General features: G+C 44.5%; 1 protein-coding gene across 5 annotated transcripts in view; it reads left to right on the top strand.

Moving 5' to 3' along the window:
• The window catches only part of LOC115022096 (partitioning defective 3 homolog), a 191,804-nt gene that overhangs the window by 143,090 nt on the left and 34,780 nt on the right, over positions 1-13,934 (top strand). The window lies entirely within an intron of this gene.

A 13,934-nucleotide genomic window follows, 5' to 3' on the forward strand; every position in this document is an offset into this window, starting at 1 on the left:
CTCTTGACCTTTCTGCCTGTCTTTCATTCTCCTGTTGGTTTCACCTTTTTCCCACCTTTCCACTTCCCCCCACCTTTCCCTCAGCATTCTGCCTGAGCTCCTATGCTCATGATTGACACCTCCATTTTAAAATCATCATCCTATTCTGGCATGGAAATCCTCTTTTTTTTCTCTCTCTGTGCATCTACTTTGTATTCATATACAGTACGGCAGCCAAGTGGCATTACGAACCCAAAGCAATGTCCGCCGCAGTGATAGCCGGCCAAGTAGAAGGCAGAATATTCTGAACGCCTGCATCTTGTCAGCAGCAGCAGTTCTGAGCACTGCAGGTCTGTGCTGAGTTGCTTTCTAATCCCTTCCCCCCCCCCCCCTTCGATCAATGAACGGGAGAGATTGGTAGTCCTAAAATGGATTTGGGAAACTTGAAGCCAATGGAGTGAAAGCCTGCAGCGAAGCAGAAAGTTAGGCAGTGCAGGCGAGTACGTCCACAGCTGAATGAATGGGTTTGTCTTAGTCGTGGTTTTTATAAGCATCCCCAGATGGCCCCAGCAGCCTGTGTGTACTGAGTGCAGCTCGTATTGATTCACAATTCATTGTGCTGCTGTTGTCACATTATGTTTAAAAAAAATAAATCAAATCCCTGATGTGGTCCAGTGTGGAAGTATGCAGATGAACAACAGAAGATAATATAGTGGCATTACAGATATGGAGTCTTGTTTAATTAGGTAAGGGAATTCACTCATGATTTAGACTCTAATCACCATTATATTAAAGTTAATAGCTAACTCATTCACCACATAAGATATTTTATTCCCCCTCAGTAGTCTACTCTGAGATTTAGTTTGGGTTGAATAAGTTTTTGCAAGAAAGTCGCCCCCCATAAAGCCCACAGCAACAACAAGCTAAAGGATTAGAAATGATTTCAACGGAGCGTTTTCATGATTGTTTAATCGTTAAGGTTATTTATCAACAAAAAATAAATAGTATAAATAAAAACTAAAAGTCTGCGACCCCCCCAGGTATGGGGCCAGGCGGAGGTACTGCAGGAACGTCGCAAGATTTGTAATAAAGTAGATAAAGCTTCTTTTTTTTTGCTTTGCGCATTCACATTCCCTCCTCGGGCGGCGACACACACCTACAGTCAGAGACAGAGTGGAGGAAAGGAGAGGGGTGAACCGTCGCACGTACCCCACCCAGACCTAACGGCACCCCCCCTCCCCGTCGCACGGACCTCTTCAAGCCTCTTCTATACAATATATACAGTAGGGGGTCCCTGCTCCACGCTACACATTACAGGTTATATAATGAATACATTAGTGAAGAATGAGTCTTCAGTAGCTTCAGCCCTGAAAGGAATATCCATGACTGCACAACTTCAATAGTTCATTACTCTTTATTGCACTCCAGGCTTTGACTCACTGTCCCGCTGGGATCGGAGACATAACTCTTTATTGCGTTGTGTTGCACCACCGAGAGATTACGCTGTGTTAATATTGCTCTTTTCAATTAATATCAGCAACACGTCTCACTTTTGTTTAACTTTGGTGGGCTTGTGGGCTTTTAAAGTGTGTTAAATAGTTTTCTGCTTACACTAATACCGCTGTGCATGTGATTACGGACTAACTTTTCATACTGTATATCGAGTCCCTCACAGCCGCCCATGCTGCCCCAGACTTGAAACGTTGGCTCTTTTCAGGAGGTTTTGATTACATCAGTGTAGGTGCCAGGGACGTAAACTCCTCAAAGATATTATGTTGCGTTTCCAGCTCCCCAATCGTAAGAAAAATATACCTCCTGAGAGAACCAGGAAGCGTGTTTCCTGTTTCCTGTCTGCCCCCTACTGAACAGGAAGTGAATGCGTCCCTGCCATGCCAAGCAAAGGAGGGGGAGAGAGTCTCTACCGACTGCGGGAGTGTTTGTTATTATGGGGTTCGAATTGCAGCACGGAGTGATATCAGAGCTTAAGCAGCGAGGAGATTTGATCGGAGTGATAACACGTCCATAGAAAGTGAGAGTGAAGGAAAATGTTATTTTGTTCCTACACTAACACTTTTGAAATGACACGATAAGTTGAAACGTAAACCGTTTTAGATTACGAGTCGGCTCCATACTTTGGGTGTTGCTCTGGATTTGTGTTTTTCGCTGTTCAAACTCCAGTTTAACTAACGGACTGTGTGGTGGCTACACTTCCTGTTTCTTGGAGAGACGCACATTGATCTTTCATCTTTAATTCCGAATTTTATGATGATTTTATGCCCCAAATCAGCTATGATATGGCTTTCAGGATGTCACAGTATTGTATGGCCCTTTTGTTGATTCTGCAGGGTTGTGAGTATCACAGGATCATGACTGAAGGGGTCTCACTGTGGCAGAGAAGTGTATAACATTACAATCTTACATGGCATCTATCTTAACGAGGTTAAGTAGTGCTTCAAGTACATATTACAACTGCTCTACATTTGAATATTTGACTTCTCAGAGAATAACACAGTGACTGATTGTAAGACTTAAATACGACACAAAAACAAGGAGAACTTCTGCCTTTTGTTGCTGTTGCCGCGACACCCGCCGCTGCTGCCGCTGCTGCTGCTGCTGCTGCTGCTCATGCTCATGATAATATTAATCAACATTGTCGTCATGGTGTATTGAAAAGTGATTCCGTCTTTAATGTGCTGCAGAACTAACCTGACGAGCCAGATGGTTTGTTTACACAGAGCCATCGGAGACGTCGGCATTGGATAGTATTTGGACGTGTTAAAAAGATGCTTGGCAGGTGATTGGATGAACCATCTGTCAATAAAACTCTTTAATCGTAGCCAGTCGGGAGAAGAGCGGAAACATCTTTTAAATGAAGAAGTACTCTCCAGTTCTGATATGAATGATGCTATTGCAGCATCTACGCTAATTGTTGTTTTGTGTTACCCGCACCTAAACCACGGCCGTAGCGGCAGTTAGCAAAAATGCGTTACTTGAAGCTGACGAGATGGATTTTCGCTTGATATCGTGAGAATCCAGCTGCCGCGCAACGTAAGCAGAGAGGAGCCTGCTGTAAAGTGTAATGTTACTTTTAATCTTTTCCTGTACAATAATAATAAAAGGAAGAATGACAATGATCTTCCTGAAGCATGTCATCCAAACTAACGCTGGCCAAGACGAAGTTCACCCCTGGCACTGTCACTTCCTTACACAACGAGACCAAAGTCCTCTTCAGCGTCCAGATGAGAGTACCAGAATCACACCGCGCCTGTGTCAATTCCTCCTGAGGCAGTGAAACGCACAATTGCCTTTCTCAGCACCGCAATGCTTGGCAGTCTGAGAGGAAACAGGAAAAGAAAAAGACATCATGCAGCTGCATAAATATCCACTGGAATTCATTTTTAATTGCCTCTCTTTCCTTCAAACATACCGCTGTCAGAAATTTCAATTTAACTGCAGAGGTTTAAAAACAAAAACAACTAAAGAGGCCACAAGGAGCTTCTGAAGCCTTTGGGAAGAGTGCGCCGCTTCCTTTGCTTTAAGGAGCATGACCACGAGGACGAACAGCTCAACCGGTCCGCTGCATCAAACCTGAAACAACAGCTCCTTCGTTTCAAGCCCGCTCTGTAACGTTGACTTTCAGGATTACGTGTCTCTTAGATGTCCTTTTATTTATTTTGTTTGAAGCTCCATATTTTAACAAGACGGTGAATTGGAAGCTGTGCATGTTTCCACAGAAGCACTTGATGTTTTAGTTGTTAGTGTGCGGTGTGTTGTGTAGGTGGTTCAGCGTAGCATCAGGTTGGGAACATTCTTTTTTTAAGTGTTTCTGTTTTGCCTCTCAACCAAATTGCATAACCTCGCTGCTGGGACACTGGTGGTCGTTCTTCCCTTCTCAACCTGCCAAGCTAAATATTGTCCAGAGCTGAGTGTTTTTATCTCCCCCAATGTTCTCCACCATGACAGCTAAAAGAATATTTCTCACTGGGGTCCCTGAGTGTAACATTAGCATCTGGTAACATGTTGCCACGTTGTGTTTCCTTTAATTCCCTAAGAACTGTAAGTGATGTCCTACCAACTCCGTAGTAATGTGTGTTTCTTGGGCGTTCGCTGCCAATTGATGAGCTGAATTAAGTAAAATCATATCGTGGAAGCAGCTAGCTTGTTATTTAATAGCTTTATTAACCCACAACATTTGCTGCATGACACTCCATCCCTGTTGTGTGTGTGTGTGTGTGTGTGTGTGTGTGTGTGTGCGCAAGGAGCCAAGTGAATTAGCCACCATTGTTTTATTTCCTATGCAACTACAAGGCAGCAGTGAATGCTGGGAAGGCTCTGAGGGATTTGGTGTGATTTGATTCTCCGCATTTCCCGTGTAGGCAGCGCTCTTATTGAATCGGCTCCATTACATTTCATCTCCACCGGGGGAATAAGGGGCCTCAGAGGGAACGAACGCAGCCGTGTTGTATCACAAACACACCAGCAACATCGCCGCAGACAAACAAACAGAAAGCAGTCGCCTTGCAGCTTTTTACGGGCTGATAAGGGTGTGTTTGTGTTTGTGTGTGTGTGTTGTGTGTGTTCTCATTTGCACTTGACTTCATGTATGCTGCGTGCACACGCTGTTGTAAAGGCTGGTGTGTCGATAAAGGCGCCTCTGTGTTTGTTGGCTTTTTGTTCAGGTGCTCGTGTATTTTCTGGAAATGTAGAAGAGTGGGAGTGACGAGTCAAAGGTGTGTGTGTGTGTGTGTGTGTGTGTGAAGATAGAGAACGGTGGCAGGTACGCTGCCTCACACACTGAATACAGAGCTTGTTCTTTGTGTAAGATTCTGTGGATGGTGGTCCAAACACGGGCTGGATTAACAGCGAAATGGCCTCGGGGGCAAAAATGAGCCGTTGACCCCCCCGCGCCCTCTGTTCCTCACACTTTGCTGTGCATTGTGTGTGTATCCGTGTGCCTGCGTACACATGGCAACTCCGTTATACGTTTGCCTGTGAAACCCAGAAAGCGTCCAACAGCGCTAACCGCTTTGTAATCATTTGAGTAAAACATGCATTTATTTAAGAGGCCATTTAAAAGCTGCACTAATCAATATTCTCCACATTAATTATCCTTCACTATTTGTAGAGTCAAAGGGGGTTGCTTGTCATGAGAATTAGCAGGAAACTGGAGTCCCCTTCCGACCGATGCATCAGTTTACCTTCTTTTAGCGAATTGTTTAAATGTTCTGACTTCATTCTCAAACTGGTTTCCAGCCAACAAGCTGTGAGAAACTGACGTTACACCAACGCCCTGCACCGATCGGCAGACAAAGTTAGCAACTAGCTGATGAACGGTGCAGGTTTTAGCAGCTAAAGAGCCAGATCCTTCCCTCAGGAGGTGGTGGAGACCAAAACTGCGCTTAAAGGAGAGTGAATGCTGAACAACAACGTCAGACAGTTGCGTACATATAAGCGTTAGGTGAGCACATGAACAGTGACACTTTGAACACAACTTGTTGCATTGCTCTTCACTTGGAGATTAAATCCAACACGCCCTTCTGTCTTTCAGTGTTGAGTAAACAAGCAGCTAATCCAACATTCCTGTCTATTCAGGAGCCTGTGAGACGAGGAGCCGCTGCCGGGGACCAAACACATTCAAACGCCAAACACACACACAGGAGCACCCAAAACACACACACACACACTGTTTCCAAGTACAAAGACGCAGAGATTTTAAAGCCTGGAAAGCTTCATCAAAGCTTAAACATATTTTTTGGGGATTTACAAATGTATGTGGAAACAGTAGGTGCCACTGTTTTACATTGTATGATGGGATCAATAGAGAAGAAGTCTCTCTCACTCCATATCCCCCATAATCCACTTACCAACAGACTGTCTGTGTTGTTTATTTCACGCTCGTTCCCATGTTTCTGTAATCCCACACATCTGACTCGCTCTAAATGTGTTTATCTCGTCTGTTTTCGCATGAAAAAGGTTCGACATCATGACATCATGTTTATCCTCGTACAATGATTAGTCTCCTGAAGTGGAACAGCTAAGCTTACAGTCATGTTAAATCCACAGAATCAGCTTGTTGAAAACTACGATTTGTTACCTAAAGTCTGACAAATTTCATTTTTAAAGCCAAGTACATAAAGTGAACTATTCAGCTGGAGAACTGTGCGGGGAAAGTGGTTTGCTTGTTCTCTGCCAGACTAACCTGGAGTTGGAAGAACTCACAGCTGTGACTTTTCGCCTCTTCGCAACCGTTAAAGACTTGAGAAAAATCAAGCTCAGTCACATCTTTCTGCGCCTCAGCTGCTCCGCGATCTGGCTCGCAACGTGTGAATAGACCAAAAGACGAGATGTTGGCTTTCACTGCTATGCGGAATATGGATTTGTGTTCTCACCACTCGCTGAGCAGAACAGGATGTCTTACTACAGCTTGGGGAACATCTCTGCTTGAGGGTCATCTCGACTGCCTGAAATTGTCAAACTGAATGTTGCTTTCAAAGCCTGGTGACGAGAGCGGGGACAGAGATTTGATCAGCTGCCACCATGTTTGGCCCCCTGTTAAAGATGCCTCCATAACACAGACACACCTGAGAACACTCGTCCATCTGCAGGAGTCACGAGCTAATCTAATGATAACCGCCTTCAGCTTTGAATCCCGTTGAGAACCATTAGACAAGAAGAAAAACAAGAAGGGATAATACAAATATGAAAAAGTCTTTAACGGTCTGGTGGAAGGAGACGACAAACAGTCGCTTCATTATGTAAAGCAGGGGGGTCAAACTCACTTTATTTCAGGGGCCACATTCAGCACGATGTGATCTCAGTGGGCCGGAGCAGTAACATCACAGCATGATAACCTGTAAATATCAACAACTCCACATGTTTCCTTCGTTTTAGTGCAAGAAAGTACAAATACATTCTGAAAATGTTCAAATGTTATCTTTTTACTAAACATTATGAACAACCTGAGATTTCTTAAGAAGAAAAGTTGCAATTTCAACAATATTATCAGTTAATCATTTACACATGTGTGTTACAACTTACAGGTCACAGTGTGTCTACAAAGACACAACACATGTAGTCACAGGTATCTGGAACAGTATTTTACTTTATGATCAAAACAACTAATCTTTGCAAAGTCGTCCCGCGGGCCGGACTGGACCCTCTGGCGGGCCGGTTTTGGCCCCCGGGCCGCATGTTTGACACCCCTGATGTAAAGTATATATTTCTATACATTATATCACTATATATGCTGTTTTTTTCAAGATTATTTCTATTGTTTGGTAAACATACTTCTCTATTCCTACATCACATGGCGAGACGTTTTCGTCATCAGCCAGTAAAGAAGATTTAACTTCCACATATGCAGTTCTCTCTCTCGGGGGTGTTGCAGTCAGCCGATCGGCAGAATACGAGGCACTTCAAGTGAACGAGGTTTATTCCATCACCGCTGCTCCACGCCTGCTGTTTTGCCAGCCAGAGATCCATTAAGAATAATTTAAAATGGCTGACACCATCATTTAATCAACACGTCGTACACAAATGATTATATACGAGTGTAGAGCGTGAGGTTGTATTAAAGTCGGGCTCTGTCGGCCACCATCTGCTCCTGTATGGTAGAATCGGTGTGTGTGAGCAGAGACCAGTGCTCTCCCACTCCTCATCCCTGGATCGAGGCCAAGAGCGGCAGCAGAGAGACGTTCTGCCCCCGGGGAAGCTTCTCTGGGTGGGAGAGGGTTAGGGTTAGGGTTAGGCTCGACGTAAAGGATTTCGGTTACTTTCAACTTGTTTGTCTCCTCAGCTTTTATTGTGAAGGAAAACCCAAGTAAATGTTGTGCGGTTGGTTTTGAGTAGAGTAGCAACCAAACTGTGTGGATATTAGATTTTAAAGAGTTTTTATAACCCTATAAGTCAAACTCTTTGTATACATTTAGCTCTTAGTCGCACTTGTGGTTAGAAATATTAGTTTCACAGTTTTGTGTGTAGAAAACAATAAAGTAGTTTAATCTTCACAAATACTAATAATCCCTCTAGATATTTTGAAAAGGGAATACGTTAAATAAACACTTTAATTACATAAATTCTGATCAATTCTCAAGAATACACATTACATATGAAGCCAGTCAAAACTGTCGGATTTAAACAAATACTTGTACAGCCTGGGAATTAATTTGAGGCCAGGAGCCGGTGAGGCATGTTATTAGAGACAAATTAGTTTTTCATATTTATACAACGAACAGTGAATAATCATTAAGCACCAGAAGAATCCAGTTGTATTGTCCTCTCACTTCAATCATTTGATTAAGCGTTGATGTTTTCTGATGTCATGTGATCAACGTCCCCAAATTTAAACCGGGATCAAATTTAAGGAAGTTTCTAAATAACAGCTGGTGGAAAAAACAACAGAATTCCACTTTCAGTGCATTATTTCTATCTCCACGCTAATGACGAGATTATGTCTCATATTTATGTAATGGGTCCTGCAAACATTTTAATAGCAGACGTCCTGCTGTGATCACTTTAAAGAACACCTCCCTCCGAGTCCTAATCAGACGCAGAACTAAGTGTTTGATCTGCGCTAAATAAACATGTTCAGTAATCCAAGATTATACTGTTGTTCAGACGTTTACAGTATCCTCACTTTAATCTGGTTTTTACTTTATTCTTTGCTTAGTCGTACGTTCACGTCGTTCACGTGCTACATTTACTTCTTTACATCATGACACTGCTCATTGCTCCTTTAGTTTAGGAGACGTAAGACATTAACGTCTGCATACTGTTTAGTAACATCTGTTAAATGTAGGTATTAGGTATGTATCATTCTGTAATGATTGACCATACAGTAAAAGAAAAGCACTTTGCTTCACGCCCACCATAACTAAAAACATGTCACACTGACTCCATCTGAAAACCTTCAGTGAGGACTATTCTTCAAATGTCACGTACAGGAAATACAAATAATAAATAAATCAAATGTAATAATAGTCAGAAGTGAGCTTTAAGATGTCGGCATGACATCTCAATACATGCAACAAAGTAACGGTCCTATCTGGCCTTTAATCTATTTCTTAAGGGCTTCATGGAAACTAATTGTGAAGTTTTAAATATATATATTTCTAGCAGCACGTCAGGGATGTAATTACAAGTAAAAGTCTTTGTCTTGTTGAAGTAGTAAATGCTTTAATAACGGCCATAATGACGCTTTCTTTCCTCATCATTCACACTTTTACTGGCCTGGAGAATTATGCATTATTATTAGCATCACTTTTATTTATTGTATTGATTTACACGTCTAAATAAAATGTTTGTTCTTGAATAAACAAATGTAAAAAAAACAAAAGCGTTTTACTTTCACACACATTGTTCATAAATGCACAATGTTGTCAACATGAGCAATAAAAGCAAATAAAATGAGTTTAAAGCGTTTGTTCAAGCTGCACCAAATATTCCAGCTGTCAACCTTCGAGCTTACCTTTAAGAACTCCTGAGTAACAAAAGAGCTGCAAGCGGCTCAGCCATTAACGTCACAAATGTCTCCGTGGAATCCACTTAAGGTATTTAATATTCATCAGATCAAAGAATGTGCAAACATTCCTAACAGCACTCTAAAAGAGCTTAACTGCAGCGGACTGACAGTGTGTTGCACATTAGTGTGGCGTTAATGGTGCGCGGCTGCCGTGACGTATTCTGCTTCATGGGATTCAGACTGTCGCAGTGGGAGGAGGGGGGGTCACAGGGGCGAGGAGGGTGGGGGTGTAAGTGGGGAACTCTTGGCCATTTGGGTTTAAGCACAAGGGCAGCGTGTGGGACTGAGATCTCTGTGACCTTAAAAGGCTGTTGACCTACATTTGGTGTCATGAATGGCACTTTACATCACTCAGCTGTCCCTCGTGTGTGTGTGTGTGTGTGTGTGTGTGTGTGTGTGTGTGTGTGTGTTTGACTCCCATGCATAATGCATGCAGTGTATTTTGCGGCGTGTTCTTACTAAGTGCAACACATTTTTAATTTAGGTTGATAATATTTCTGCTGTGCATGGCGGGTGTTCTACAGCGTGTCGCTTAGTGCTGAACTTTAGTTGATTAATATTTAATCGACAATATTGATAATCGGTAAGTTATTTAAGGCATTTTTCTGAAAACCTGTGTGGCTTCTGTGCCGTGTTGATAGCGTGTTGAAGTCTATAACATTACAGACTTAAAGGAAGCGATGGCACAGATGCAGGATCGCATGAAAGAACTATTCTTAGAGCAACTTTTTCAACACTAAAGGATTCATCAGTTAACCGCTCGTGACACTGACCCACTGCATGAATTCATCCTAAACTGGGCCAAACTGAAAATACATGTGACAGAGGAAAAGAAGGGATTATATATAATCTAATAAGCGTTTTGATTTAAGACCTTCGGACCCCAGCTCTGAATAATGGCCCCGCACACATAAACGTATGTCGACACTGAGTGGAGACGTCTGGTACTGATGAAGGAAGATGGGCTGGATGGATGGAGTGTGTTTGATGATGACAGGCAGGTCAACCTGGGGAGGTGTGTGTGTGTGTGTGTGTGTGTGTGTGTGTGTGTGGCTCTACCTGGAATGTTTCAATTTTCTTTAGCTTTAAATCACAGCACGGTGACCCACAGACCCAGAGAGCCTGCTGGTTTTGATTAGCACAGCCTGTTCCCTGTTAACGCTCCGTCCTCTACCTCTAAGCCCATGAATGACTCTCGTCTGTCAGTCAGTTAGTCGCCGTACTCTTCCAAACACGCCGAACCTGCCGCGGTCTCCCTCCATGGTGGCAGATCTATGGCTGCGGTCTACCTTCAGGTAGCACACGGATGGATTTCACATTTTCCCTGTTCCATAAGTCCTTCTGCAGGATGGCCCCTGACAGGGAGATGGCCCCCTTTTTTCTTTTCTACGACCTGATGACCTTATTACGAAAGTCAAACACAGAGGAAGATGTTGAGCAGTGTTCCAGTCGAGTGCGAGTGGGGGCTTTGGTTGTAATGGAGGGCAGGAAGCTTGACTATGCATATGAAACAGTGGAGTCATTAGGGATGCTGTGAGGAAGTTTGCTGGTAGTTACAGCGTGTTGCAACATCCTCTGAATGTTCCTCCTCTTCCTCCATTCTGCCGCTTACAGCGTCTGACATTCAGTATTCATGTATTTATGCACTTCATGTTCCTGCTGTCAAACACAGTCTTTCTTGTCTCTCATTTTCTCACTAAATACCTGGAGCAGTGTGGGGTTGAAAAGGTGAAAGTGAAGATGCTCAAACTTGACGATCCTGGCGCCGTGCCTCCGCAGCTCCATTATTTACGCCGCCGTAGACGCGAGCCTCCAGAGTCCCTTTACTTACCGCTTCACAGCAGCACGAGACTCATCACTTCTCAACTTCACGATTATTAGATCAGAGTCTGCAGGAAAGACGGGGGGGGGGGGGGGGGGGGGGGGTAGAAAACGCACACACACGACGGACCACAGGGCAGCGGAGGAAACTTTGTCATCGCACCGTCGGGAGCGTGGCGTCCGCTTTGAAAGAAAGACATTTAGGATCGTCTTGCCTTTGGAGAGAGAGCGCCTGGCTGGCTTTTGATTAGCTGTGATTGTGCGTCTTCCTCTTCTGCAGCTCGTTACCACAAACCACACACTCGTGTCTTCAAACCTCTACATTTCTCCCAGCATGCTCACAAGTCTTACCCCCCCCCCCCCCCTTTGCAACAAGACATGTTCCTACACCACATAAAACTTCCATCTTTAAATAGCCTATGACACTTATTGATGGTTGAAGTGTGCGTTCTCGGCTCGGGGCCTATTAAAGCAATTGAATGCTCAGATTCTTGTCTTTGAAGTGTTGTGCGTCTGGCCATGCTGTCCACACTCTGGCTAATCATTAGCGATTTGCAAAGCGCTTCCGTATGAAAAGCACCGCTTTTATGGCAGCGGCAGGCGCAGCAGGGGGGGGTCTGCTCTGCCACTGATGGATGATATCACCTCTGGTGTGTGAGAGTAAGAGACATACAGTGAGGTTTTGATGCATCAGGCGAACTATGGTGTGTGTGTGTGTGTTGTGTGTGTATGTGTGTGTTGTGTGTGTATGTGTGTGTTGCGTGTGTGCCCTCGCCTCCCCTGGGCTTTTAAACACACAACTGGTGATCAGGAACTCCTTCTTTTGTGATGGGGTTTTGCAGCCATTAGCGCTCCGCCGTGTCGCGTTGCTCCCTCGTACCGTCGCTCTGGGTGTGAACTTCTAGCGAGGACTTTTGGCCCGTGTTCGTTTTCCGATGCTTAGATATGACGTTCGCCCGAAGGCTTTTTCTCTCATGTGATTCAAAGCAACAGCTCCCGAGCCAAACAGCCGAGCAGCACAGCGCCGTCCTTTAGTGGGAATCACCCGCGATGTGAACTGGTGGATTGTTGTGGTTGGCCTCGGGCGCTGGAGCTTTTATGGCTCTCATGATTGCCTGGCTAGAACAGTTTAAATCTTTGAATCGTATCCTCAGACGTCATTTCTCCAACACGTCGTTCCCATCGATAAGTGAACCGTGACCGTGACACGGGCTCTGCTGTGGGTGTACTGTGCACATAATGTAAGACTGGATGAACCGGCCTTTGATGGATGAGCTGCACGGGCAGGATGTCGTGGTCTCGGCGTGATGACAAAGGGGATCAAACCTTTTTGTTGTCCGTATAAGATGCTTATGATTTTAGCATCTGCTTAATACTGAAATAACAAACGTGGTCCGCGCATGAAAGAGTCGACTATTAAGTGGGAGATGATCCTGGCAGCTCAGTTGTGTTTGTTTAGAGGTGACACGAGGCTTCAGTACAGTACAGGTGCTAAAAGCAAAGCGTATACAAGTTGTGTGTGTGGGACGTTCAGCATCTACAGATCTTCATCTGGTATCGGCCACTGGATGAAATGATCTACATGTTTCCTGCTTTAGCTTCAAATCTGAGCGTTTTCTGCCCGAAGACTTGATGGCTGCAGAAGCACGAGTAAATGTCATTAGATGTGTGCGGTGCCAGGAAATGGAAATCGGGCCTCCCGGGCTCCTCTTCCTCCATCCCAGCGCGCTCCCCACAGTGCTGAGGCCTCAGGTTTCCCACATGGAGGGCAGAGAATACAGGGAGTCCCTCTAAAGCTGTCAGCACAGCTCAGCGAGCTGCAGCCTGCATCACGGCTGGTTTTTATTTAGTGCAGGGAGGCAGAGCTGGTGTCAGGGAGGCAGAGAGGAGAAGGGTGCGTGTGGTGGGGAAGGGGAAGGGAGGGAAAGCTGGAAGGAAGGAGCCGTTGAAAATGGTGGCATTAGTTGCAGATTTGAGAGAAAGAAAAACCCAAATCCTTCTTTTCCATAACAAAACTTATTAAACCCGTTTCGCTGTGAGGAATATAAAAATATAATAAGTAATCCAAATGCATCAGCTTTCAAATGTCTAAACTTAAATTAAACTGCTCAAAAATGACCAAAGCAAGAAGCACGTTCGTCATCCAGCCTCTGTGTTGCAGATATACTCGCACTGTTTGAACCCTTCTGCAGTGGATACCCAACACCATGTGCAGGATTGCGTGAGAGAAATCACTCGTCTATCAGCCTCCCCCCCCCCCCCCCCCCCCCCCCCCACCTTTCCTCTGCGCTTTGTAGAGACCCCCGTCACCCCCCGCCCCCTTCCACTCACACGCAGCTCCAACAGTTGTTTTCTTTATTTAATTAAATGCGATGATTTAACTACAGAACAAGCTCATTAAACTAATTAGGATTGCCAAAGAAGCCTCTCCAAGCTTCGGAGGACTGTACAGAAAGTGCGTGTTTGGATCTTTTATTTCAACGCTCTGCATTTCAATGGTGATATCTGCAATCTATCGCCCTTTTGTGGCGGCGTTGAAATGACTTAGCGGTGCTCTGAATGAGGCCAACATCTGCTGGGCGGAGATTCGCCGCAGGAATAACTGTCTGAACAA

Source organism: Cottoperca gobio, chromosome 17 (assembly GCF_900634415.1).
Source record: "Cottoperca gobio chromosome 17, fCotGob3.1, whole genome shotgun sequence".
Classification (NCBI taxonomy): domain Eukaryota; kingdom Metazoa; phylum Chordata; class Actinopteri; order Perciformes; family Bovichtidae; genus Cottoperca; species Cottoperca gobio.